Here is a 27,650-nt window from a genome sequence, read left to right as displayed (position 1 = left end):
CAGAGATTCTTTCTATCTTCCTAATAGAAGTCAAGCTGGCAGACACATTTAGAAGTCTTCATTAGGAGAACCTTTGACTCGCAAGGCTGCCACTAAGGCCATCAGGAAATAGCTCAGGCTAACTAACACTCTTTGGTCTTCTATCTTTTTTAAAAAAATGTCCATTCTCAAATGCATCTCCTTTGCTTTTCATTAGCACGTTCAGTGTTCCTTTATATTCTTTTCAGATTTACTATGGCATAAGCTTACTAAATTCAGCAGGACTTACTGTTTGATACACACACACACACACACACAAACAAGATCAAAATGAAGAAGCTTCACTATTGATTAAAATGCTTCATCTAAATTAAATTGGCTATCCTTCTGTCAAAGTATGAAATTTCATTGAATGCCATTAGAATATTCTCTTCCTCCCTCCTATTTTAATTCATAGCTTTAATATCTTCCTTTCCTTTCCTTTCCTTTCCTTTCCTTTCCTTTCCTTTCCTTTCCTTTCCTTTCCTTTCCTTTCCTTTCCTTTCCTTTCCTCTCCTCTCCTCTCCTCTCCTCTCTCCTTTCCTCTCTTCATTCCAAGATGGTCTTTATGACGATCATTAAAAATTGTCATCAGAAGTAAAAATTTAGGATTCCTATGATCCACTCCAGGCTCCAGTAGCCTGGAGTGGATCATAGTACTTTTATCTTTAGTGCTGATTACTATAACTACAGAAATCTTTTTTGTAACTGAAGAGTATGATTTGGAAAATATAAAACACTCAATAAATTGCAGTCTTGTTTTCATTTTAGTGGTTGTTAAATAGAAAGCCCGTATGGAGAAAAAAAAATCCAATTAAGTTTGTTGTTGGCCAAGATATAAAACTGCAAATAATATTTTGCTTCTCATTCTTCCTTTTCCATTTATCCCTTTATCTTATTTAGCTTGTATCAAATTTTACTTCTCTCTTTTTTTTTTTAAAAAAAAAAAATGAAAATCCAGACCACCTGGATCACTTGTTCAGTTTTATTTTTAATTTGTTTTATTAGTACTAAGTGTGTATTTCTTTAATAGCCTAAAACATGTAAAATTTTTAATAGGGTAATCTGTAGATATGTATTCAAAATATAATCCAGGTGATTGATATAGAATTATACCAGTCTTTTTAATTGTATCAGTACTGTACCAAATGTTTTATACGATGATGATGATGATGATGATGATGATGATGATGATGATGATGATAATAATAATAATAATAATAATAATAATAATAATAATAATAATAATAATTCACAAAATGTGAAGTCACAGCTGCTAATTCTTTAGCTGATGTTGGCCTTCATGCACACTGAGTTCTTCTCAAGACCATAGAATATTGTCATCCTTAGCTTACAACCATTTTTTTGATGGTTGTTCAAAGTTACTCTCGGCTTTCTCAACAAACCTGGGCGTATTCAAACAAAACCTTCAGCCAAGCTTCACAGGGTGAGAAAGATGGTTTATTCATGCTTCAGGTCAATCGTAGACAATGCCAAGCGCCTTTTAAATAGAGCGCGCTGGCCCGCCTTCCAATCAGACATTGCTTCCTGTATCCTTACTTCTCACTTCTAACTGCTCAGGCACCTGATGTGATGTCATTCTCCGCTTCCTCGGTGCAGCAGCAAAGTCCGTTTAAGGCAATGGCTCATTCCGTCGCATGCCCGAATGCCTAACCCATCACCAGCACCCTCATGTCGGGTGCCTAACCCATCACCACCACCGATCAGCCAACAACCCCCCAAAGGTTCATCGTATGCCATGGGTATGCAGCGTCCCTGCACCCGGTTGTGTTGAGCCGAGGCTAGGCTCGACAGTTACAACAGCACTGAAAAAAGTAACGTATAATCAATTTTTACATGACTATTGCAGTATCCTCATGGCCATCTAATCAAAATTTAAATGTTTGGCAACTGGTTTATATTTATGATGGTTGCAGTGTTCCAGGGTCATATGATCATCTTTTTGTGACCTTCTGACAAGCAAAGTCAATGGGATTCACTTAACAACTGTATTACTAACTTAACAACTGCTGTGGTTCGCATAATAACTGTGTCAAGAAAGATTGTAAAATGGGGCAAAACTCACTTAGCAATTGTTTCACTTAGCAAAAGAAGTTTTGGGCTCCATTGTGGTAAGTCAAGGATGACCAGTACATTGGCATAATATATCTGTGGATTCAAGCATTGCATCCTTTTGCAATTGGCCGATGGAAATTTTGTCAATGTGCAGATTTTCTAAATACTGATCAAATATTTTTGATAGAGCACTCATTGTACTGATAACCACTGAGACTACCAAGGCCAAATACTATTACCCTTCTCATCTTTTTTTTTTACTACCTTCTCTTATTGGTATCATTATTATGATTGCAATACTTTGTTGTTTGTGTGTACACTGAGATCTTATGCACCTGAGACAAATTCCTTGTATGTCCAATCACACTTGGCCAATAAAGTGTTCTGCTCTGTTCTCTAATTAGTCAACACAGAAATCTAAGAACACCATGAATTATGATGAGTAGTGTGTAAAACATTAAAGAAGGCAGGCAGGAAGCAGCTCTGCCATTTCAGCTGATGCAAATAAAGTGAAAAGAAATTCTAAATCTCTCTGAAAATAAGGTAGAAAAACAGAAGTTTCTTACACAAAGGCAACCTTCAGTGTATCTTTCTTAGCTTTAAAATCTAATCTGCTCTGTGAGATACTTAGCAGTAGACATTTTGCAATAGAGATGTCATTCTGGAATATTAACATTGCGGGGGAGTCATGTTTGTGACTCACATCTGTTGGTTTTACACAGTGGTGAAATGTAAAATTTGTTACTACCGGTTCTGTGGGCGTGGCTTGGTGGGGGGGTAATATGACTGAGTGGGCATGGCCAACTTTTTTTTTTAACTTTTAAAACCATTTTTTCTACAAGCTCTTTGGCTGAAGAAGTTGTAAAAAAAATGCTTTTTAAGCCTCTGACAATCCCAGCTGACTTGCCTGATCGGCAGAGGCTTTTTTTCCTTTTAAAAACATTTTTTCTATAACCCTTTTGGCGGAAGAGGTTGTAGAAAAAATGCTTTTAAAAGCCTCTGATGATCCCAACTAAGCTGCGCGATCATCAGAGGCTTTTTTTGTTTTAACTTTTAAAAGCATTTTTTTGACCAAAGAGGTTGTAGAAAAAATGCTTTTAGAAATAATAATAATAAAAAAAAACTCTGATGATTGCATGGCTCAGCTGGGCAGGGATTTTTGCTACTGGTTCTCTGAACCACTAGCCTCCATCGCTACCGGATCGGGCGATCTGGTCCGAACAGGGAGCATTTCACCCCTGATTTTACCTTAGTGAACAATCTCACCTGTCTTTTGCCTGTTATCAAAAGGATATAGCTCTGGGAAGAGCTTAGCTCTCACAGTCCTTATTTCAGAAGTATCAGACAGTGTGCTGAGAAAATGTGATTTCCTGATGCTGGATGTGTACATCAAATAGTTTGCAACTACTTACCACTACTAGAGTTCTATACCCGACCTCATGCAGTGCTAACGTTTTAGCCAAGAAATAAGGTGAGACAACTGAAGCTGTCACGTATCAGAATTAAACCGGCAGTGAAGCAATAGCAACAAAGGAATAAAAACCATGCAAAAGGAGAAATGTTGCTTTTTTGGAGACCACAGTTTGGATGATTCACCATCTGTCTTTAGGAGTGGCAAGGAAGCCAAGCCAAGCCAAGCAAGGTATGCAATTGTAGTGTTGAAGAAATTTATGCAAAATGCAATTCACATTTCAAAAGTCTAATAAAACTATGGATTTTATTAGATGGATACCTATGGATACCTATGAATTGAATGCAGAACAGCTAATGCTGAATATTTAAGTCAAATGTAAAGATCAACTTCTGTTGACACATTTTATTTCAAAAGGTTGCATTCTTATTTCATTCAGAAACAGGAATCAAGCCATGAGACATAATATTTCTCGAACATTTCTCAAATTATTTTAAAGATTATTTTCATCTCTAAGAATCTGCCCATTCTTTAATATAAACTTTGGAGGCCCTGTTTCTTGACTCAGGACAATTAAGGGTGGGAAACAGAGATCTTGATTCATCCAGGCCTTACTCTGAAGAATTCCCTACCAAGAAAAAATTGTTGGCTCCCTCCAAGGCTTCTGTGTTTTCTCAGGGCTTTTGCTGGAAAGTATTTAGGATATGAGGCATGGAACATCTTGCTGGAAGACATTTCAATTTCAATTTAAATGTGCAAAACTTGGAAGTGGAGCTCAAGTATCCTCAGTGGCTTGGAGCACCTTCTACAATTTTGTTCTGCCTCATTTCCTTTATATTGGGAAGTCTGCAGTGAATCTGGCTGTACTGTAATAACAGATCATCACAACTTCCACACTAGATTTCTGTAAAAGCCCTATTGAGGAGCCTATCTTTGGAAGCAGTTCCCAAACTTCACTTAATACAGAATTCCACCTCAGTTCTGAATGGACCTCTTATTCGTTACTGAGCCCACTTCAAGAGAAGCCTGTAAAGAGCTTCAAAAAGCATATTGCTTTGATGAAACTCCAAAGGAAGCACCCAAGGAAAGCTTCCAAAACAAAACAAAAGCAAGGTTTTGTTGTTTCTTCTAAAGAGCAAGAGCTGTTGTGCTGCTTCACTTCAGCCAAGTGAAGAAGTTTCTGAGCATATCCGGCACATTTCCAGAAACCACAGTCTTTGAAGTGAAGCCACCAGGTGAGGTGAACTATCCCATCTTGATGTTCCATGAGATGGAGGATATTAGCTGAACCGCCTGAAGCCAAATTATCAGGTGAAACTTCTCACCTCATTCTTATTAACAGTGATGATTACTAACCTTGGCTGCTATTTGTTTTTTTCTTAAATATTATGATTGTGCACCTCATGTGTATGAGGGAGAAAGAGGTAGACATACAAATAGTATAGATATCCTTTCTTCTGAGGAGAAAAAAAAAGATGTGTATTCTACAACTTTGTGAAACTCCAAAGATTCCTCTTGTGTTTTGACATTGATGAGGCTTGTCTTACATGACACACATGGCTTGTATCCCAACGAAGGAAATACTTTTTGTGAAGTAGCACTCAGCAGATGCTCTTGACAGCAGAGCATCTGGGCTAGATTCAAGAGCGAATGGGGATGCCACAAAGGAGTTATTCAAGTTATTCTTTTTATCTGAGGTGGACTAGGATTCTAACTGACTGCCCCCTGGAGGTGAAAGAGCAAAGTTAGGATTTTTGCTCACATTCCTATGGAAACCTAGCAGTCATGTACATCTGACATACCATTCACAGGTGTAACACTTCTTGTCCAACCTTAACCCAACTATTCAAGAATTATATACTAGATTACTGTTATTTGTATGCTATCCTTTCTTCCAAAAGAGACTTCAGAGTGATTAACTATGAAAAGTAGTCATAATAAAAGCAAACCATTCAAATAACAACATTCAAAAGAACAACAGGGGAAACAATACAAATTAGAGGATTGTGTTATATTAAACCATTTTCAAAACGAAAAAGAATTAATGTGCCAATGATTCAATGGTAGTTTAATCATTGGATAGTTTTACTCTGTAAATGCTAAGCAACTTGGGCCCAGATATGTTTCCCCTAGGGAAGAGTGCTACTCCCCCATTCCTGAAATTACTATACTTTAACCATAGGAGGAACCAAAGCATAATCCCAATTGATCTTAATGTTCATTTGGATTCATTCCAATTTGCTTTCAGTTCTCAGGAAGGAATAGAAATATATTTGATGGCTCTAGTTGCAACCCAATTCCTTTTATTAGTCTGATGAGCAACATAAACGTACTGTCATTGGGCTACAGCTCGGTGAAGCTCAAATGCTATCGAAAAAACAGGTTTGAGTTTATGTATCTTATTTATACGATAGACAAAATGCATTTGAATGAAGGGATAGGTTACTTATCTCTCATCCAAAGATGGAACACATATATTCAAATGAAGTATAATAATATGCATAACACCAGTGGTGGGATTCAAATAATTTAACAACCAGTTCTCTGCCCTAATGACTGGCTGTGTGGGCATGGCAATGGTAGTGTGGCCAGGAGGCATGACAGGTAGCACTTGGCCTCCTACACCCCCCTGGGAGCAAAAATGGGCCGCAGGAGGTAGGCCGCACCATCCCCTTGTCCTGTTTTGGGCCTAGTAGGCCTCCCTGCAGTCTTCTGGGAGCAAAAACAGGCCGTGGGGGGTGCTGCCCCCCGTGCCCCATTTTGGGCCTAGGAGGCCTCCCTGAAGCCTCCTAGGAGCGAAAAAAGGGCCACAGGGGACACTTGACTCCCTGTGCCCCATTTTGGCCTAGTAGGCCTCCCTGCACTTACCTAGGAGCCAAAATAGGATACATGGGGACTCTTGGAAGGGGCAGGGAGGGGAGGGGCCACCCAGCTATTTAACTACTGGTCCACCCGAACCGGCCCAAACCACCTAAATATCACCACTGCATAACACCAAGTTAGCTCAATAATTAAGCTGGTCATGGGATCACAGATTGATTGATTGATTGATTGATTGATTGATTCATTCATTCATTCATTCATTCATTCATTCATTCATTCAACTCATGGTATACTGTATGACTTCTAATCTGTTGCCCTCAGATCAGATTAGAGGGAGAAAGAGTAGAGAGGGGGAGAGAGACAGAGAGACACACACAGAGTGATACAGAAAGATGGGGGAGAGAGGGGGAGAGAGATACAGAGAGAGAAAGATATGGAGAATGGGGGAGAGGGGGAGAGAGGGGGAGAGAGAAAGGGACAGGGGGAAGAGAAACATACAGAGAGGGGGAGAGAGGGGGAAAGATAGAAAAGGAGAAGATAGAGAGGGAGAGGGGGAGAGATGGAGATAGAGAGAGACAGAGGGGGGAGAAGGGAAGAGAGAGACATAGAGAGAGACACACAGAGAGACATACAGAGACAGGGAGAGAGAGGGAGAGGGGGAGAGAGGGGGGAGAGAGGAGGGAAGATAGAGGGGGTGAGAGAGATAGAGAGGAGGGAGAGAGAGGAAGAGATGGAGAGGGGGAGAGATACAGAGAGAGGGGAGGAGGGAGAGAGAGAAGGGTTTTGTGGTTCCCAGTGTGGTGTTTTTTTCATTTTTTAACAAGCAGTTCTCTGCCCTAATGACCTGCTGGGTAGGTGTGGCTGGGGGGGGGGGTGTCATGTGACTGGTGGGAGTGAGTGACATGGAGTTGGCAATGCCCACCCAGGTTTTATGGCTCCCAGTGGTTTTTTCTCTGTGAGAAATGGGTCCAAATGGCTCTTTGAGCATTTAAGGTTGCAGACCCCTTGTCTAGGATTTGAGGAAAGAGGGGAAGAGAAGTTTCAAACTGCTTCGAAACTCATTTTGAGCCAAATAAAAATCTGCACATCCTCTCTTGACAAAAGGTTGATGAATTGATCACTATCAATATCGTTTTGAAATCCTGGAGAAAAGCTGTAAGATCTACCTAACAAAAAATAAACGAAAAATTGCTGATATATTTTTCCTTGGCTCTAAAACCAACAACTCTCTACGGGACTGGATTTCATTGTTTCATCTAAGACTTGCCCAATAGTCTTCCACCCTCACCCCACCCCCCCACCCCATTAGATAGAAATCATTATTCTCTCTATCAGCAATTCCAGCAAACATAATGAATCCCAGAGAATTTTAACCCTCAAGGCTTGAAGCCGGCTGGAAGAGTGGGCCGGGTGGGTGGGTGGGTGGAGGTAGAGATGCTCATCCATTAATAAGGATCAGCTTGCATTCTTTTTGTTTCCTCTGTGTTATAAAAGTGGGCATTACATCTATGCGATAATTGAATCCTGCATGTCTTCTGGCAGTTCTTTTGCAGAAGCAGTATTTTAATTAGGGTCATGCACATGATAACCCCTCTTAAGGGAAGATGTAACACAGGCAGGAATGAATAATGTGGCAGCTTTTCCCCCAAAAAAAGGGTTTGGAAGCTTTGTAAGGTGTGGCCACCGGTGCTAAATACGCTGTTGTCATGTGGGTGAACTATGCCAAATAGATTGTAAATTACATTTAGGCAGTAACATTCCTTTGTAACTAATTAGCCTTTTGCATGGGATTCAGTGATGTCTCTTATAAAAGAACAGCATGAAAAAAAAGGGGGGGGGAATCTTAAACTCATCCATTTTATGTGTAGCCCCTTCAAAACTCCACTAGCAAGTGACTGCTGGAGATACTTTATTATTTACTCAGAGAGAACGGGCAAGAGAAGATGCTTTATTCTCTTTTGATCCGAACAAAGGAATGTATTTGACTGTAGACCAATTATAAAATTCACATTTTAATTTTATTATTATTATTATTATTATTATTATTATTATTATTATTATTATTATTATTATTTAATAGCTGCATGAACTGGTTCTTGTGTGATTAGCTTCCATCGGTTGCCGGAGAGGGTTTGTGGAGGTGAGGCAAAAGGAGAGTATCGTATTGATTAATTTAAATTGTGGAGTGTGGTTTGCCAACAGGGAAAAGGGTCACTTTCATTGACCTCACAAAAGTTGCTGGTACTTCAGTTAGAGGGGGGAAATAACACCAGACTCTGGCTTTTGCAGCTGCTCAAAGTCAGGAGTTTTGATGTTTTCGCTCTCATATTACGGGCTCAGTTCCTTGCAAATAACTATTGATTCTGTTAAAAATAAAGAGGGATCTGTTACCAGGAAGAGCCATCTGGTCCTTCTGTTCAGAGATGCTTTACCATTTTTTTCCCCCTTCATCTCAAAGAGAACGGCCTTCCTGGAGGAAGAATTTAAAATGTGCCATGTGCCAGAGATTAAGGAGCTTTGAAAAAAGAATCACAGTTTATTTTGTGTGCTTCAAATGGGAAAACACCCCATTCTCAACACAGCAGGATTTTGGAAACCATCAGAATCAAAACTAAATAAAGGAGGCAGATGGAACCTGAGCTTCACAGTTTTTAAGATGCACTTTTCTTTAAATGATACCTTAGCTTGGGGAAAAGAATTTCGTTTTCTGGCTCACAATGTGTGATAAGGGAGCTATACATTTTGCTGTCTTTTCATCAAACTGGATATCATCCTTTTTAAAAATTGTTCCCCCTCCACCCCCCCCCGCTCCCAAATGAATCAGGGGACATACTAGATACCATCCCAACAGTTTCCCACAAATCCACATGATCAGTGCTATATTTGCATTTCTTTTACTTGCCTTATTAATGTTGGCAGTGGGAGGAGTAGCAGCAAGATCTGCATAAAAGGATGCCAGCGGAGGAGTTTTGTTTTATTTAATCCTTTCCCGTGTTTCTTATGGTTACTATAAAATGAGGTGCAAGAATCCAGGTAACACTAGAGGGTAGCAAAGAGTCATGATTTGCTGCCACCTATTGGTTATCTGGAGTTTTGCAGCTCATCACTTTCCTTGTATCAGCTGAGTATCAGAAGAAAGAGGAAAAGGGGGCAGGTACTTTCCAGACAGACAATATTCTTCTCTTAAGTTATATATTTATAGATTTGGTACTTTTAGGTACCGTATTTTCCGGCGTATAAGACGACTTTTAAGACATGAAAATCTTCTCAAAAGTCGGGGGTCGTCTTATACGCCGGGTGTCGTTCTCCTGTAACCAGGCAGATCAGCCCGAAAGACTCTGACGAGCCTTAAATGGCTCTGGCGATCCAAGCTCTGACGATCCCAGCTTTGCCTGCTAATCAGGCAACTCAGCTGGGATGCCAGAGCCATGTAAAAGGAAAAAAAATTTTTTTCCTTTTACGTGGCTCTGCAAGCTCTGACAATCCCAGCTGGGTTGCCTGCCAATCAGGCAACGCAGCTGGGATAACCAGAGCCATCGATCCAAGCTCTGATGATCCCAGCTGAGTTGCCTGCTAATCAGGCAACTCAGCTAGGATCGCCAGAGCCCTGTAAAAGAAAAAAAGTTTTCCCCCTCCAGCTTACTTACCTTAGCTGCTAATCGCAACACTTGCCTTGCTTCGCTTGCCTGAATCCATTCCATCAGCAAGCCACTCCCTGCCTGCAATCAAGCAGGCAGGGAGTTGTGGACTTCAACTCCCAGAATTCCTCAGCCAGCAAAACAAAGCTGGCTGAGGAATTCTGGGAGTTGAAGTCTACAAGTCTTAAAGTTGCCAAGGTTGGAGACCCCTGTTCTATTTGGTAAGTTTTTTTCCCCTTTGGGAGCTTTAAAAAAAATAGTTCATTGGGGTTTTTTTAGTTGTTCTTTTTTAGACCTAGCCATTTAAAGTTTAGGAAGTTTTAAATTTAGTTTTTATATAAAAATAAAAATAAAATAATATTTGTGCAGCTTTCTGAGATTTAGTGTGTTTCTGTAGTGTTTCACTCTAACTCAGTGGTTCTCAACCTTCCTAATGCTGCGACCCTTTAATACAGTTCCTCATGTTGTGGTGACCCCCAACCAGGGGTGGGTTCTAAATTTTTTTACTACTGGTTCTGTGGGCGTGGCTTATTTTGTGGGTGTGGCTTGGAGGTCATGTGACTGGGTGGGTGTGGCTAGCTGGTCATGTGACCGGCTGGCCATGGCTATGTGTGTGGGGACTACTCAGAGGGCTGAAAAAAGTGATTTCTGACAGGTCCTCGCACTTTTGACTGGTCCTCACACTTATGACCATCCTCACATTTATGCCCGTGCAGCATTCTTAACAACCATGTCACTCATTTCACAACTGCTTCTTTTCACCATGGTGATAAGATAGGGCAAAAAACGTAAAATGTGAGGACAGTCGTAAGTTCGAGGACTGGTCAAAAGTGCGAGGACCAGTCAAAAATAACTTTTTCAGCCCTCTGAGTAGTCCATTTGCACAAAAGGACTACCCAGAGGGCTGAAAAAAGTGATTTCTGACAGGTCCTCGCACTTTTGACCGGTCTTCGCACTTATGACTGGTCATCATTTATGCCCATTGTACCATTCTTAACAACCATGTCATTCATTTCACAACTGCTTCTCTTCACCATGGTGACAAGATAGGGCAAAAACATAAAATGTGAGGACAGTCATAAGTTCGAGGACTGGTCAAAAGTGCGAGGACCAGTCAGAAATAACTTTTTCAGCCCTCTGAATAGTCCATATGCATAAAAGGATACAGCAATAGAGAGGGATGAAGGAAGGGAAGGGAAATTAGAGTAGGAGTGAGGGTAAGAGAGGGAGGAAGAGAGGAGGAGAAGGAGAAAGGAAGAGGAAGTAGGGAGGAGAAAAAGAGGGGGAGGAAGAGAAAGTAAGAAGGAAAGAAAAGAAAAGAGAGAGGTGGTAGATTTGAGGAGAAAGATTGCTGTACAATAAAAAAGATGAAAGGGAAGAAAGCCAACCCCAAACAAATATAAAGATATTAAGATAAAGAATGAATTGTTAAACTTTAAAGAATAAAAGAGAACAAATATGAATAAATAACAATAATTAGAAACACACATACAAACATACAATGTATTTTCTTTGAACAGAGTAATTGGCCGGGTCACAAATTTAAACAGTGTTTAGTCATTTCAATTAAATTTACAATTTCTATATTTCCTTTTTGCCATATTTATTCATCTATTTTTGTAAAAAACCATTATTACCCTTCATCCTCATCTCTAATCTTAATGAAATTCAATTTTTCCCTGCTATTCTATATTACACCCCTTCCCATTGTCATCTATTTTTATATCCATCCTCACATTGGTTAATTATGTAATATTACAGTTTTTTTAATATAAATTCAACATTTTAATATAAATCAATTAGTTATATAACTACCTTTTTTGTATATTAATCAATATGAACATGAATATTCCAATTATTTCCATGCAATCCAATTTCTTACAAATCAATTAATTATATTTACCAATAATAATAAACCAAATAATTTTCCCCATATATTCCTCCAAACCACAACTTAACCATTTCTGCTTTCAACACAATATACAATTAATAGTATCTCAATTATTACAATTCCCTAGTTAAATAGAGCTTTTTTTCTTTTGTGTTTTAAAATCTTGAACTCTGCTCTTTTTCCCTAAATTTCCCATCGTTTGCACCTACCTTTTTTGGTGAGGAAAAAGAAAAGAAATCTGCCTGCCTAATTTTCCAACGTTGCAGCAACAGCAAAGCCAACAGCCTGCTTTACTTTCAGTTTTGTTTTTCAGCATAGTTAGGGGAAAAAAAATCTGCTCCAGCAAGCAACAGAGCCGTGAGCAAAACAGCTGAGAGCAAATCAGCTGAGAGTCGGGAGCCGATCTAATCAAGGACTAATTAGCCTATGCTGAAGCTCCGCGGGCCAATAAAATTACAAAAAAATACCGAACCCTTTGTTAAATTGCTAGCTCGCCCACCCCTTGCCCACCACTATTTATTGGCAATAAATAGTGGTGCGGAGAGGCGGGGCAAGGGGCAGGCTTTGAAGCCCCATGGCAAGAATTTAAACAGTTTTTTTTTCCTCTAGCCATCAGCTGGGACTCAGGAGGCAGCAATAGATTGGAAGTGGGCGGAGTAAGCGAACGGCCGGCGATCCAACAGAGCAGAGAGTGAGGGTGAGTGAAGGCGTGGGGGGGCAAGAGAGGGCTTTGGCGACCCCTGTGAAATGGCCATTCGACCCCCAAAGGGGTCACGACCCCTAGGTTGAGAACCGCTGCTCTAACTACACAAACACACAAAATCTCACAAAGCTGTATGTGGAATTTTGTTTGTGTAAAGTATGAAAGTTGTTTTTTGGGGCTTTTTGTGGCTGTGTGAGGTTCCTGCTTGTTGCAGGGGCCATTTTGGGTCTAGCACAGCTGCTTTTACATTGTGGGTGAGCCAGTTGTGTTGTATTGTGTGTGTGTAAAGTGTGAAAGTTGTTTTTTGGGGCTTTTTATGGCTGTGTGAGGTTCCTGCTTGTTGCAGGGGCCATTTTGGGTCTAGCACAGCTGCTTTTACATTGTGGGTGAGCCAGTTGATGTTTTTTTAATTTTTATTTGGTGTGCGTTGGAAGAGGGATAGTCTTATACAGCGAGTATAGCCCAAACCCTATATTTTAACAGGAAAAGTCGGGGGTTGTCTTATACACCCAGTCATCTTATACGCCAGAAAATACAGTAGATAATGTGCATTGGTGTGTGTCAGAGGTGGGTTTCACATAATTTTACCACTGGTTCGCCATGCACCGAAAATGTGAACACATGCGGTTTGCACGCATGTGTGCAGCTTAGAAAATGTGGCTAAATAGGATGTGCCCACACCACAGGTCGCCACTACCTTCTTTGCCCAAATCGGTCAGAACAGGCTGAATACCACCACTGGTGTGTGTGTGTGTGTGTATTTCTTCTTTATTGATTTTCAAACATTAAAAAAAAACAAAAACAAAAACATAAATGCAAAATTACAAAAAAGAAATTTTTTTTTGCAAGATTGTGACCATTTACACAACATATCACTACAAAATTCTTATACTCTATACATTTTACTTCATCTAATTCTACAATGTCTGAGTCTGTTTTATTTTTCTGTTTTCAATCTATTTGTACCATTTTTCCCATGATACATAATACTCCAAGTCTGTCATTCCTTTCAATTCCAATGTCAGTTTATCCATTTCAGTGCAGTCAAAAACTTTTTTTTAAATTATTAAGTCATCGGAGGGCATCTTTGCGTTTTTCCAACATTGTGCAAAGGCCAATCTTGCTGCAGTTGTTATATGTAGAATGATGTGTCTTGTCTTCTTATAAGTCTTTTTCATTATCCCCAGGAGGAACAATTCCAGTGTATAATGTGTATGTGTTTCTAATAGATAAAGTAATGTTGCCTTAACAAATAGATTTCTATACAGAAAATTCCAAGTGGAGCTTTTTAAAAAATTACTTATCTATTTTATTTTTTCTCTCTCCTTGATGTTTATAACATTGGTAGGGAGGTGGAAATGCAAATATTTCATGGGATTGCAAGATTTTAGTAACTTTATCAAACTAACTTTGCTGATGTTCTCCAAAAGTTGCAGTCCTCTCCATCATCCAGGAGGAGATCTCTCTCTTGAACTTGCTTGCTCCTGACAATTCAAGTGTGCATATTCATCCTCCATAGTTTTCTTGATACAAACAGTATCTCCAGCCCTTACCATACAAAGCAAATCCAACACCTTTTCCAGCATTGCTTGACATATTTTCCTTTTTGTATATTTTCAGCTCTAAGAAAAACATGCCTAACTACAGGTGTTTTCATTAGACATGGACCTTCTCAGGGTCCACATGATACCAAGCCTGGTTCTGGCATGTAGAAAAACAAAGCAAAACCCCTTTAACCTTGAGACCATGAAGGAAATTCATCCTGCCAGAAAGGGATATAATTTGCAAGACCTCTTACAGAAAATTGTAGAGGACTGTGGAGCTAACCTTGAAAATGGAATGCAAGAACAGTTAGATAAACATCTACTTAGCCCTGGGAAGGAAAACTGGGTGAGCAACAAAATCAGTATAATTCCAACTTGATTTCTTTTTGTACAAAAGGGAGCAGAGAGAAAGTCTGTCAGGCTTTAGGGTTTCTGTTATTATACCCTATAGCTATACAGTTCCAGTAGTCCTGGTGGTGTCTGTTTCTTGATCTCAAAAGGCTGAGAATTGCTCTTGTTCTTCCACTATCTGTCTGTCTGTCTGTCTGTCTGTCTGTCTGGAAAATACCTGTCCCTTTTTCTCTTTCTCCTGATACTCAGCTGAGCTGCAAAACTCCAGATAACCAATAAGTGTCAGAAAATCATGTCCCTTTGCTACCATTTAGTGTTCCCTGGATTCTTGCACCCCATTTTCTGGTAACCATAAGAAACACATAAATAAAACAAAACTTCTGATGAATTGCCTAGGAGCTTTGTGGTGATATGTGTGCCTCTATGCATAAAGACAACTGAGAAGTTCACATGCAATTTCTGGATGCTTGTAAGCCACCTTTGTGTATAGAAAAGAGGAGCTCAGATGGAAAGTATATAATAAACACCTTAACAGAAATCAGGTTCATCACATGTTTTCAGGAATATGTTTTCCTTCTCTATTGCTGTTAATAGAACATATGAGGAAGGAGCAAAATATTGTCCATTGAACAATTCTGATATCTTTGTTTTGGTATTGACATAGATTTATCTTAGTTTCACTCATTGGAGTCCTTAATTGATACACCACGTAGGTTTATTCATAGTTTTGATGGTGTACATTTTCATAACTGAAATTTTTAAAAAGTCCAGAGAAGTGCTGGAGAGAGGGAGAATAAAAGACTGTTGTTGGGTTATATCAGGGGTGTCAAACTGGATTTCTTCGAGGGCCAGATCAGCATTGTAGTTCTCTTCTGTGGGCCAGCAGGGGATGGGGGACATTTTAGTGGCCTGTTTTCAGCCTGGACAGGCTCCTTCAGCACTTTGCAGGCCAAAATGGAGCACGGGCCCCCTGTTTTGGCAGAAAAGTGCTTCAGGAGGCTGTCCAGGCCAAAAATGGGCCACATGGGGGCCACGTGCATCCCTCCATGCCAGATTTCCTGGCAGTGTTATGGCCAGTGTTCTCATCACTTTTATGCTGCTATAATAAGAGAACAGTCCCAAAATATTTCTGCCCTGGTTACTTTTTCCGCTTCTTCTACTGCTGAAAATTCACCCCCCCCCCTTCAATAGTCATGTAATTGTTTCAAGATCAGGATATTTTATAATATTCCTTTCGGCTCTGCAAATGCGGATCAGATTAGTAAGTTCAATTATGAACATCCTAATGGACAGTTATAAAACGCTAGAATGATACATAGTTCTGGGTCTGCTTTGTGGTTGCTAAATCGATTGCAATACAGCCCGACTTTTCTACTTAGAAATAAGCCCCTAATTTTCTACCTCTCCCCTGTCCTACATTGGGCTCAAGGTTATCAAAACCTCCCTCCTGACTAAATCAGAAGAACAATGCCTGGGTAAAGAGCCAGATTTTAAGAATGTTCCAGAAGGTCAAGGCTGGATTGCTGGAGGAAGGTGTTCCATAAAGTAGAGTCAGTTAGAGATGTAACCTGTGGGTGGTTCTTTATGCATTCTGGCTTTTGAGGCATTGGATTTTTTTTATTTTTTTATAGGCTTATAAAGGTTTTTGTAGTTTCATTGCTTTTGTGAATTGCCCAGAGTTGTTTCAAGATGGACGGTCATATCAATCTTTTAAAATAATTAAATACATTAGGTGCCTCAGCAGTTAAACTAAAAATACCCATGTAGTAGGGATATCTAGAAGCAACTATTTGAATAGCATCAACCTAACGATGATTCTTAGCTGTTAATTACTAAAATTATTAAAAGATTGCAAGTCGTTGTGGGATCTAGTAGGCTGTTATATGGCACCAGAGTATTTTTAATTCATCTCCTCCAGTAATTACTCCAGTAATAATATCCTCCAATAATAACTTTGATTCCTCCCCCCCAATATATTTTATTCTAAAATTATTTAGATGTTGTTCTAAAAAGAGCCTTGCTGGTACAGTGGTCTAAGCACCCTGTTATTAACACAGCTGCCTGCAATTTACTGCTGGTTTGAATCTCTCCAAGGCTCAAGGTTGACTCAGCCTTCCATCCTTTCTAAGGTAGGTGAAATGAGGACCCAGTTTGTGGGGGCAATAAGCTGACTTTGTATAAATATACAAAAGTATGAAGGCTATTGCTTAACGCATTGTAAGCCACCCTGAGTCTCCGGAGAAGGGCGGCATATAAATCAAATTTAAAAAAAAAAATGAAGGATTGCATGGATTTAACTTCAGGAGAGATCTGGGGACTCTGATGTCCTGTGATGTAGAATGCTAAAAGAAAGATTTGGCATAATTAATCTCTAGGAAATATGAATTTGAGCACAATGCATCCCATCACTGCCTCAAAGAGAAGCCTAAATAAAGCTTCATTTCCCAGTTCTCTCTTCAAAAAAATATGAATAATAAGTTATTAGGCTTTCTGTCCTTTGTTTATTTTTTTATTTTTAAATAAATTGATGCATCAGATCTCTAAACATTCAACATCAACATCAAAGATTGATTAGATTTATATAGATATAAATGATACAGATACAAGGGTGAAATGCTACCGGTTTGGGCCGGTTCGCCCGAACCTGTAGCAAAAAATGCTACTGATTCGCCGAACCAGTAGTAAAAAGAATGCTTTAAAAGTAAAAAAAAAAGAAAAGTTCCGATGATCACGTGTAACTCAGCTGATCGTTGGAACTTTTTTTTAAAAAAAAACTTTTTAAGTATTTTTTTACTACCAGTTCAGTCAAATAGGTAGTTAAAAAAGCTTTAAAAAGGTTTTAAAAAGGGTTCCCAATATCACAGCTGTGCCACGCCATCGTCGGAACCTCTTTTTTTTAACTTTTTAAAGGATTTTTTTACTAGTGGTTCGGGTGAATAGGTACTTAAAAAATGCTTTAAAAAAGTAAAAAAAAAGGTTCTGACAATCGCATGGCACAGCTGTGATCATTGGAACCTTTTTTAAAAAAAACTTTTTAAAAGCCTTTTTTACTACCTATTCCACCAAACTGGTAGTAAAAAAATTCTTTAAAAAAGTTTTTAAAAAGGTTCCCAAGATCGCGCACCACAGCTAATCCCCCCCCACTGTTCTACTTACCTTCCCAAGCCTCCTTTTGATGTGTAGTGCGCATGTGTATGCAGTGCACATTTGGTGCAAACTGTGCATGTGATTGCACAGCACGCACTTGGCATGTGGCGCATATGCAGGGCCAGCAAACCGGCAGCAAACCAGTTCAGATTTCACCACTGTACAGATATAAATGTTTGTAGCTTCAGTGGCATGGGTACAAACTAGCAATTATCAAAAATAAAAAAAATCCTTTTTTTCTGAATCCATAATTTTGAGAGAGAGGACAGCACAATTGCCAGTAACATAAGGAGTTTAAAATCATGTCTGGATAGCAATGAATCCTAAAATGATAGAAGAATATAATGGAAAGGGATTATTTCAGCCACCAAATCTAACCCTCTGCTCAATCACAATTCCAAATAAATACCCAAGATAGATGGCTATTTAGCTTCTACTTCCAACAAACATCAAATCAAACATCTCTCTGTGCTTCTGTCTCTCTGTCTTCTTACGCGTAGGAAGGTTTGTTTTTCCCTTTACCCTTCAAATACAATTCGTTTTCCTGTAAATCAAATACCATATTCCATTCCCTAAACTTATTATTTATTTATTTATCAAATTTATTTGCTGCCCATCTCAACAGTTTAAGGCAACTCTGCATCAAGATAATGGAAACGCATTATAAATACAAAAACTGATTAAAATTACACAAATTAAAACAAAAAATATTATTAATATAAAACAGATTTTGGATACTGGGTAACTCCCTTTCAGATGCAAAGAGCAGATTCATATCATGAATATACATACATACTTAGTGACTTATCCATACAGCCATTCTCATCTTTTATTCTTAAGGCTAAGCTTTCCAAGTTCCTTTATAGGTAGTTCTCGATTTACAACAGTTTGTTTAGTGATCGTTTGAAGTTACAACAGCACTGAGAAAAGTGATTTACGATCGTTTTTCATATAACCATTGCAGCATTCCCACAGTCATGTAATCAAAACTTTGATGATTGGCAATTGGTTTATATTTATGATATACAGTCAGGTCCATAAATATTGGGACATCGACACAATTCTAACATCTTTGGCTCTATACACCACCACAATGGAGTTGGAATGAAACAAACACAATGTGCGTTAACTGCAGACTGTCAGCTTTAATTTGAGGGTTTGTACATCCAACTCAGGTGAACGGTGTAGGACTTACAGCAGTTTGTATATGTGCCTCCCACTTGTTAAGGGACCAAAAGTAATGGGACAATTGGCTTCTCAGCTGTTCCATGGCCAGGTGTGTGATATTCCCTCATTACCCCAATTACAATGTGCAGATAAAAGGCCCAGAGTTCATTTCAAGTGTGCTATTTGCATTTGGAGTCTGTTGCTGTCAACTCTCAAGATGAGATCCAAAGAGCTGTCACTATCAGTGAAGCAAGCCACCATTAGGCTGAAGAAACAAAACAAACCCATCAGAGAGATAGCAAGAACATTAGGCATGGCCAAAACAACTGTTTGAAACATTCTCAAAAAGAAGGAATGCACCGGTGAGCTCAGCAACACCAAAAGACCTGGGAGACCATGGAAAACAAGTGTGGTGGATGACCGAAGAATTCTTTCCCTGGTGAAGAAAACACCCTTCACAACAGTTGGCCAGATCAAGAACACTCTCCAGGAGGTAGGTGTACGTGTGTCAAAGTCAACAGTCAAGAGAAGACTTCACCAGAGTGAATACAGAGGGTTCACCACAAGATGTAAACCATTGGTGAGCCTCAAAAACAGGAAGGCCAGATTAGAGTTTGCCAAACAACATCTAACAAAGCCTTCACAGTTCTGGAACAAGATCCTATGGACAGATGAGACCAAGATCAACTTTTACCAGAGTGATGGGAAGAGAAGAGTATGGAGAAGGAAAGGAACTGCTCATGATTCTAAGCATACCATCTCATCAATGAAGCATGGTGGTGGTAGTGTCACGGCGTGGGTATGTATGGCTGCCAATGGAACTGGTTCTCTTGTATTTATTGATGATGTGACTGCTGATAAAAGCAGCAGGATGAATTCTGAAGTGTTTCGGGCAATATTATCTGCTCACATTCAGCCAAATGCTGCAGAACTCATTGGACGGCGCTTCACAGTGAAGATGGACAATGACCCAAAGCATACTGCAAAAGCTACCAAAGAGTTTTGGAAGGGACAGAAGTGGAATGTTATGCAATGGCCAAGTCAATCACCTGATCTGAATCCCATTGAGCATGCATTTCACTTGCTGAAGACAAAACTGAAGGGAAAATGCCCCAAGAACAAGCAGGAACTGAAGACAGTTGCAGTAGAGGCCTGGCAGAGCATCACCAGGGATGAAACCCAGCATCTGGTGATGTCTATGTGTTCCAGACTTCAGGCTGTGATTGACTGCAAAGGATTTGCAACCAAGTATTAAGAAGGGAAAGTTTGATTTATGATTATTATTCTGTCCCATTACTTTTGGTCCCTTAACAAGTGGGAGGCACATATGCAAACTGTTGTAAGTCGTACACCGTTCACCTGAGTTGGATGTACATACCCTCAAATTAAAGCTGACAGTCTGCAGTTAACACACATTGTGTTTGTTTCATTCCAACTCCATTGTGGTGGTGTATAGAGCCAAAGATGTTAGAATTGTGTCGATGTCCCAATATTTATGGACCTGACTGTATGTGATCATCTTTTGTGACCTTCTGACAAGTGAAGTCAAAGAGGAAGTCCGATTCACTTAATAACCACGTGACTAACTAAGCAACTGCAGTGATTCACTTAACAATGGTGGGAATAAAGGTTATAAAAGAGGCAAAACTTAACAACTGTCTTGCTTAGCAATGGAAATTTTGGTCTCAATTGTGGTGATACGTCAAGGACTACCTGTACTGTATTCTCGTGAGACTTAGTCTACAGCAGTGGTGAAATCTAAAATTTGTTACTACCGTTTCTGTGGGTGTGGCTTGGTGGGGGGGAGTAATGTGACTGGGTGAGCGTGGCCATTTTTTTTTTTTTACTTTTAAAACCATTTTTTCTACAACCTCTTTGGCGAAGAGGTTATGAAAAAATGCTTTTAAATGGCTCTGACGATCCCAGCTGGGATCATCAGAGCTTGGATCATCAGAGGCATTTAAAAGAAAAAAGCCTCTGATGATCGCGTGGCTCAGCTGGGTATGGGGAGGGGGCAGGGATTTTTGCTACCGGTTCTCCGAACCACCCGCCTCCATCGCTACCAGATCGGGCGATCCGGTCCAAACCGGAAGTATTTCACCCCTGGTTTACAGTCTCCTGATCATTCCCTTTTCTGAACATGTTCCAATTTCTCTTAAACTGTAGAGTCCAGAAATGCAGAAGGTGCATCTGCCTAATACAGTGTAATATAAAACAGTGGCTTTCCATTATTTTTATTAATTATTTATTGCAATATTATGATAGTCCAATTATAGTCTGGGGACTGAGTCAGATTTTAAAAATGTTCCAGAAGCTCAAAATCTTCAACTTCAAGTAATCTAAAAGAAGCATCTAACAACTAATTCAATTAAAAGCCCACAATACAATTAATAAAGGATATCTCCTGAAATGCCATAAATGAAGAAGACAGGCGTACCTATGGGGTAGTAAGTTCTATAATGTGGGGCAGCCACTGGAGAAGGCCAATTTCCTGTCAACATAGACCTTTTATCAGACCCACTCTAGTTGTAATGTCATGTGGAAATGATCTTGAGATACAGAGGGAAGAGCTGCAGCCACGGCAGTAGTCGGATAAGAGGTAGATTAGCCCACAGAAGGAATGTGGATGTGGAAAATATCTCAGAAGGGACCCTCCCTAGTTACTTGCGCTGTAAAGGCAACAGGGGACATTTGTAAGATTGTGTTAATATAACCTTAAAATAGATTTACTTCATCTGGGTGTGCCAGGACTGCCTCACCAGGCTGACACTAATATATTTAAAAGCCGAAGAGAATATTATTGGGTGAGGTGGTCCCTTATGTTTGGAAACTATACTTCTATTGGTGCAGCCTAGAGTCATGTTTTGCCTTTTTCACATCCACCCTGCATTGCTCAGTGGTATCCAGTTTACAATCAATTATTATTCCAATATTTTTTTCATGGCAACTGTTAACAAACTATGTAACCTATATTCCATTCTGGTCATCAGGGTTCTAAACACTTCTCTTTAGAATGTGAAGAACTTTGCAAGTGTCCCTGCTAAATTTCATTCTTTAATTCTTTCCAGTGCGTTTGTCTATATAATTTTGAGTTTTACATAGATCTTATAGGACATTAGCTAGCCTATCAACCAGGGGTGAAAAAGTTCTGATGATCACACGTCGTTCAGCTGATCTTGAGAACTTTTTTTTTTTTTTACTTTTTAAGCATTTTTTTTATTACCTGCTCTCTGGAACTGGTAGTTAAAAATGCTTTAAAAAGTAAAAAAAAAAAAAAAAAAGAGTAGGAAATCCAAAAGCATGCATCTGGTGCGCACTACGCATTTGCGCCCAGTGTGCATCCAGCATGCACTGCGCATGAGTGGGCAGCAAACCAGTGGCAACCGGTGGAGGATTTTGCCACTGCTATCAACTTTGCATAGTCTGCATGTTTCATAGGTGTTTTATTCTTTTCCCACTTCTGAGACGTTCATGAATTGGATAGGGTTTAGAATTGAACACTATGCCAGTCCATTTGGGGCTACGTTCCAACTGATAAGGAACCACTGATTTTTTTTAAAACCAGATCTTTGAGCCAGAGTTGTACTGAGTTAATTGTCATGCTATCCATCCCATATTTAACCAGCTTAATAATTATACTCATTAGCCTTAATATATTCCACATTCATGCATGATCTGCACTATTGGAAGCCTTCTTGTAGTCAATTTGGCAGAGTGAAAACTATACTGTTCCCTCAATTATCCATCTATCTGATCCTTAGCCCCTTTGCCTTTTCTGAATCCTTCCTGATTGTTTCAAAGATTTTTAAGCAAATCTTTTCCTCTTGTGAGTGCAGTGGTTCAGTAATATGCATTTCCTTTCCTCAGTATAAGTATATACACCATATATATATATATACACCTCACAATCAGAAGGTAAGTTCGATCCTAGGTAGTGGCAGATATTTCTCTCTTTGGGTACAATGAATAATTATCTAATGCAAACTCCATGTAGGCATCAGGAAGGGCATCTGGCCAGTAAATGCTCGAGCTGCATTCAGTCTTCCCAGCTCCACTTCAATACAAGGGATTACAAGGTTGTTTTAAAAACAAGTATTGATATTATAAATAAATAAATGTATATTATTATTATTATTATTATTATTATTATTATTATTATTATTATTATTATTTAATCTTTAGTGAGATTCACAGCCTTTGAGGCTGGTTAATAGCTCAGCAGCTCGAGTCCTAACCAAGGACCTAGGAACTGTTAAGGTATCGTCGGAGGATGTAAGCTGATCCGAGTAAGGTGGTTTTTTATGGTATTATTATTATTATTATTATTATTATTATTATTATTATTATTATTATTATTATTATTTATCTTATCCTGCAACTTCAATCAATTTAATAGGTATTTCATCTGTACCCAGTACTTTATTATTTGACCACTGGTGTTTGTTTGTTTGTTTGTTTGTTTGTTTGTTTGTTTGTTTGTTTGTTTGTTATAAATTTATATGGCTGCCCTTCTTAAACTAAATTCTGGGCAGGTCACAAATCTATTGCCAATTAGGCTCAGTTCCTAGTAGTGTTGGTTCCTGAAGATGTTCACTCTCTACAAATGTTTCTGTCATCTGTTTGCAAAGGGTTTCAAAATGATCTTTACATATTCCTTAAACTTCTTTTGCCTGTGTTTATCTTCCATGATAATCCTTAAGCAACTGTACTTTAATCATGTATTTTCCTATAAGTTTTTAATTTTCCTCTTAATTTTCCTTTTTGTTGTTGTTGTTGTTGTTGTTATTTTCCTCTAATCCTGGACACTCTTGATTATACCTTTCCTTCTCCTTTCTTCTTTGACATTGAAAATTTGAGTTCAGTCATCATGTCTCAATGATTATCTAAGGTTTTCACCCTTGCCCTGGCTGTGATTATCACAATGTTTTGTTCTAAAACTCCCTTGAATTTTTTTCTTTTTTGAGAACCTTTTTCCACTTCAGTTTTCACAATATCTTTTCAGTTTCCTCATATTCTTCCAGATTCTCTTTGGTGTATTTAATATATTGTTTACTATTTGTTTTATAGTCTGTGTAAAATATAGCTTGTATATCAAGTGGATCATTTTGTTTTGTTTTTTCCATAATCAGACTGATTCCATTATTCTTTGTTTAGTGTAGAGTTTGTGTTTATGTTGCTTGAAGCAGATTTGACCATGAACTAAACTCCATTAATTTATCTCCTGCATTACTACATTTATCTGGTCCAAGTTTTATTACATTTCCTAATTCCTCCATTTATCCATTTCCATTCCAACCATCCATTAGTAATAGTATACATTCTCTAGATTTTTAATTTGATACCTCTTGTAGTTTGCCATAGAATTCTTCTGCAGCAGACACTGCCACCTCTATAGAACATACATATGTTTGTATAGTTTGAAGATCACTTTATAATACTTGTTCTATTAAGCTCCTAACAGTATTGGGTTATAGCTTAGCACATCCCATTTTTGAATAATATCACCCTTCCCTTCTGTCACAGGATCACACACTTTATAATTGTATGTTTCAAAGTGGCCAGTTCTGATCCACTTCACTTCACTTACACCTTTAGCGTTCAATTTAATATGTATTTTCACTTTCACAATTTCAAGTTTCCTTTGATTTTTGTTTTTCACATTTTGTGATCCCATTGTAGGTCTCTTGTAAAATGAAGTACTCTTCATTCAGTATTGGACTATCCATGACTGAACTTCCTTGTGGTTTTGGTCTGGTCATATCATAACCTCCAGATCAATTTATGAAAATTGCAATTTAATAAAAGCATTGAACAAATAAAAAGGTAAAGGTATCCCTGTCTAGTCGTGTCTGAGTCTAGGGCCCGCTGTTCATTTCCATTTCTTCCATGAGGGAGCAAGCATTGTCTAAAGATATTTTCCATGGTCATGTAGCCAGCATGACTACGCTAAAGGCTCATGGAATGCTGTTTCAGTACAATATTCCATAAATATTGTACTGAAAATTCCCCTACTGTCCTCATCAACTTCCAGAAAACTCTTAATGAGGAACTTAGTGAGTCTATCCTAAGTATGGCCACAACATGATCTAACTTATTCTAATGCTAATAATGGAGGCAAAAATTGTGTTATATATTTATATTTATTTATTTAATTATTTATTTTATGCAATTTATATGCCGCCCTATCTCCGAGGTCTCAGGGCGGCTCACGACAGTAAAAATGCACAGTTCCTCATTAAAAGTGATACAAAATTAAAGTTCCAATTTAAAACAATTTAAAATTCATTAACACCCCCCCCCCCCATCAGTCCAGGCTGCAGAACAACCAGGTCTTCAAATCGCGACGGAATGAGCGAAGGTCAGGGGCTATTCGGAGCTCCAAAGAAAGTTGGTTCCAGAGGGTGGGAGCGCCCACAGAGAAAGCTCTCCCCCTGGGGGTCGCCAGCCAACACTGTCTGGCCGACGGCACCCTGAGGAGGCCCTGTCTGTGGGAACGCACCAGGTGATTGGGGATTGTCGCTGGCTGCAGGGGGTCTGACAAATATCCTGGGCCTAGGCCATGAAGGGCTTTGTAGGTGATAACCAGCACCTTGAACCTCACCCGAAGGGCAACCGGTAACCAATGCAAGTTGTGCAGGAGAGATGTAACATGGAAATGTCGGGACACTCCCATCACAATCCGCGTGGCCACATTCTGCACCAGCTGAAGCCTTTGAGTGGTTTTCAAGGGCAGCCATAGGTAGAGAGCATTGCAGTAGTCAAGACGGGAGGTGACCAGCACATTAGTAACGGTGTGTAGGGCATCTTGGTCCAAGTAAGGGCGCAGCTGGTGCACAAGGTGAACCTGGGCAAATGTCCCCCTGGTCACGGTCGTTACATGGTCTTCCAGAGACAACCGTGAATCCAGGAGGACACCCAAGTTGCAAGCCCTATCCACCGGGGGTAACACCTCGCCCCCGATGGTCAACGATGGAATATCTCGATCAGACCAAGATGCCGGTACCCACAGACACTCGGTCTTGGTGGGGTTGAGTCGAAGCCTGTTCTTCCCCATCCAGGTCCGTACCACTTCCAGGCAACGGGACATCACATCGAGGGCATCACTGGGCTGGTTTGGGGTGGATATAAAAAGCTGGGTATCATCAGCGTACTGATGATACCGCACCCCAAAACCATGAATGATCTTCCCAAGCGACTTCATATAGATGTTGAACAGGAGAGGTGAGAGGACTGACCCCGGGGCACCCCAGAAATGATGGGCCTCATAGCCAACCTCTGCCCCCCTCCAACACTGCTTGCGTATGGTCCGAGAGACAGGAGGAGAACCACCGTAAAACAGTGCCTCCCACTACCAACCCCTCGAGCCATTGCAGCAAGATACCATGGTTGATGGTATCAAAAGCCGCCGAAAGATCCAAGAGGACCAGAACAGAGGAGTATCCCCTGTCCCGAGCCCTCCAAAGATCATCCACCAGCGCGACCAATGCCATCTCCGGGCTGTACCCCGGCCTGAAACCCGATTGGTATGGATCCAGGTAGTCTGTATCCTCCAGGGCCAACGGGAGCTGCATGCCACCATGCTCTCAACAACCTATACAGGAGAATAGACATTTTCAAAGTTCCATGTATACGCTAATAGCAAAATCCAGGATTGAATAAAAAAGAAAAAAGAAACTTTTGGGCATGGTAGGAAAAGAGTAGAAGTTGACTGATAACTGCCTCTTCATTATTGAAAGACCAAATAGTCTCCCTTCTTCCAAAGTCCTACTTTCCTAAAATTTGCACACAAAATCTCACTCAATGAGATGTCTATGTTGCATTAAAACTACCTGTTTATAAAACCTTAAAAAAACCCACCATGACATATGTCACTAAAATAGCTTTAATTCAAATGAGCATGGCAATATTCTAAGGTTTACTATGACAATATCAGCATACCAAAAAAAAAAAAGATGCCAGATGAAAATTAAAGATATTTGCAGTATCAATGAATAGGAACTGCCAAGAAAAGTAATATTTTTTTACAGATTTATCTGTTTAGCTGACAGAATGTTTACATATGTTTTGATATGGTAAAAAGCTGTGACTGAACCACACTATAGTTTTGGATTAATTTTTTAAAGTAAAAAAGAAAGCATGACAGAGACTGTGCATAAGCATAATATTTGGTTTGCAGTGACAAAGAGGAGAATAGCAAAAGAAAATGGCTTGAAGTACACTCCTCCAAAGCTCTCCAAAAACATGAAAGCAATAGTGTACAGATAGTCCTCAATGTACAACCACAATTAAGCCCATTATTTTATGTTGCTAAGCAAGACATTTGTTAAGTGAGTTTTGCCCCATTTTATGACTTTTCTTTCCACATTTATGTCAGCTGGCGACGCCCAGGGGGAGGGCCTTCTCTGTGGGAGCCCCAGCCCTGTGGAATGAACTGCCCCCGGAAATACGTAAGATCTCCGACCTCCGGGTGTTTCGCTGCGCACTGAAGACCCTGTTGTTCCGCCAGGCAGGGCTATCAACATAATAATTTTAAATTGGGGTATTTTAATTTTTGGGGTTTTAAATCGGCCAAATCTATTTAATTATTTTAATTTTTAATCATTGTTGTGTCCTGTGTTTGTAAATTGGCTGTACACCGCCCTGAGTCCTTCGGGAGAAGGGCGGTATAGAAATAAAATTATTATTATTATTATTATTATTATTATTATTATTATTATTATTATTATTATTATTATTATTATTATTTAAGTGAATCATTGAAGTTGTTAAGTTAGTCACAGGGTTGTTAAGTGAATCTGGCTTCTTCATTGACTTTCCTTGTCAGAAGGTCACAAAAGGGGATCACATGACCTCAGGACACCGCGACAGTCATAAATATGAA

Source organism: Pituophis catenifer, unplaced genomic scaffold (genome assembly GCF_029215685.1).
Source record: "Pituophis catenifer annectens isolate HBS135680 unplaced genomic scaffold, rPitCat1.0.hap2 SCAF_3, whole genome shotgun sequence".
Classification (NCBI taxonomy): Eukaryota; Metazoa; Chordata; class Lepidosauria; order Squamata; family Colubridae; genus Pituophis; species Pituophis catenifer.
Note: the sequence above shows the minus strand (reverse complement) of the source record.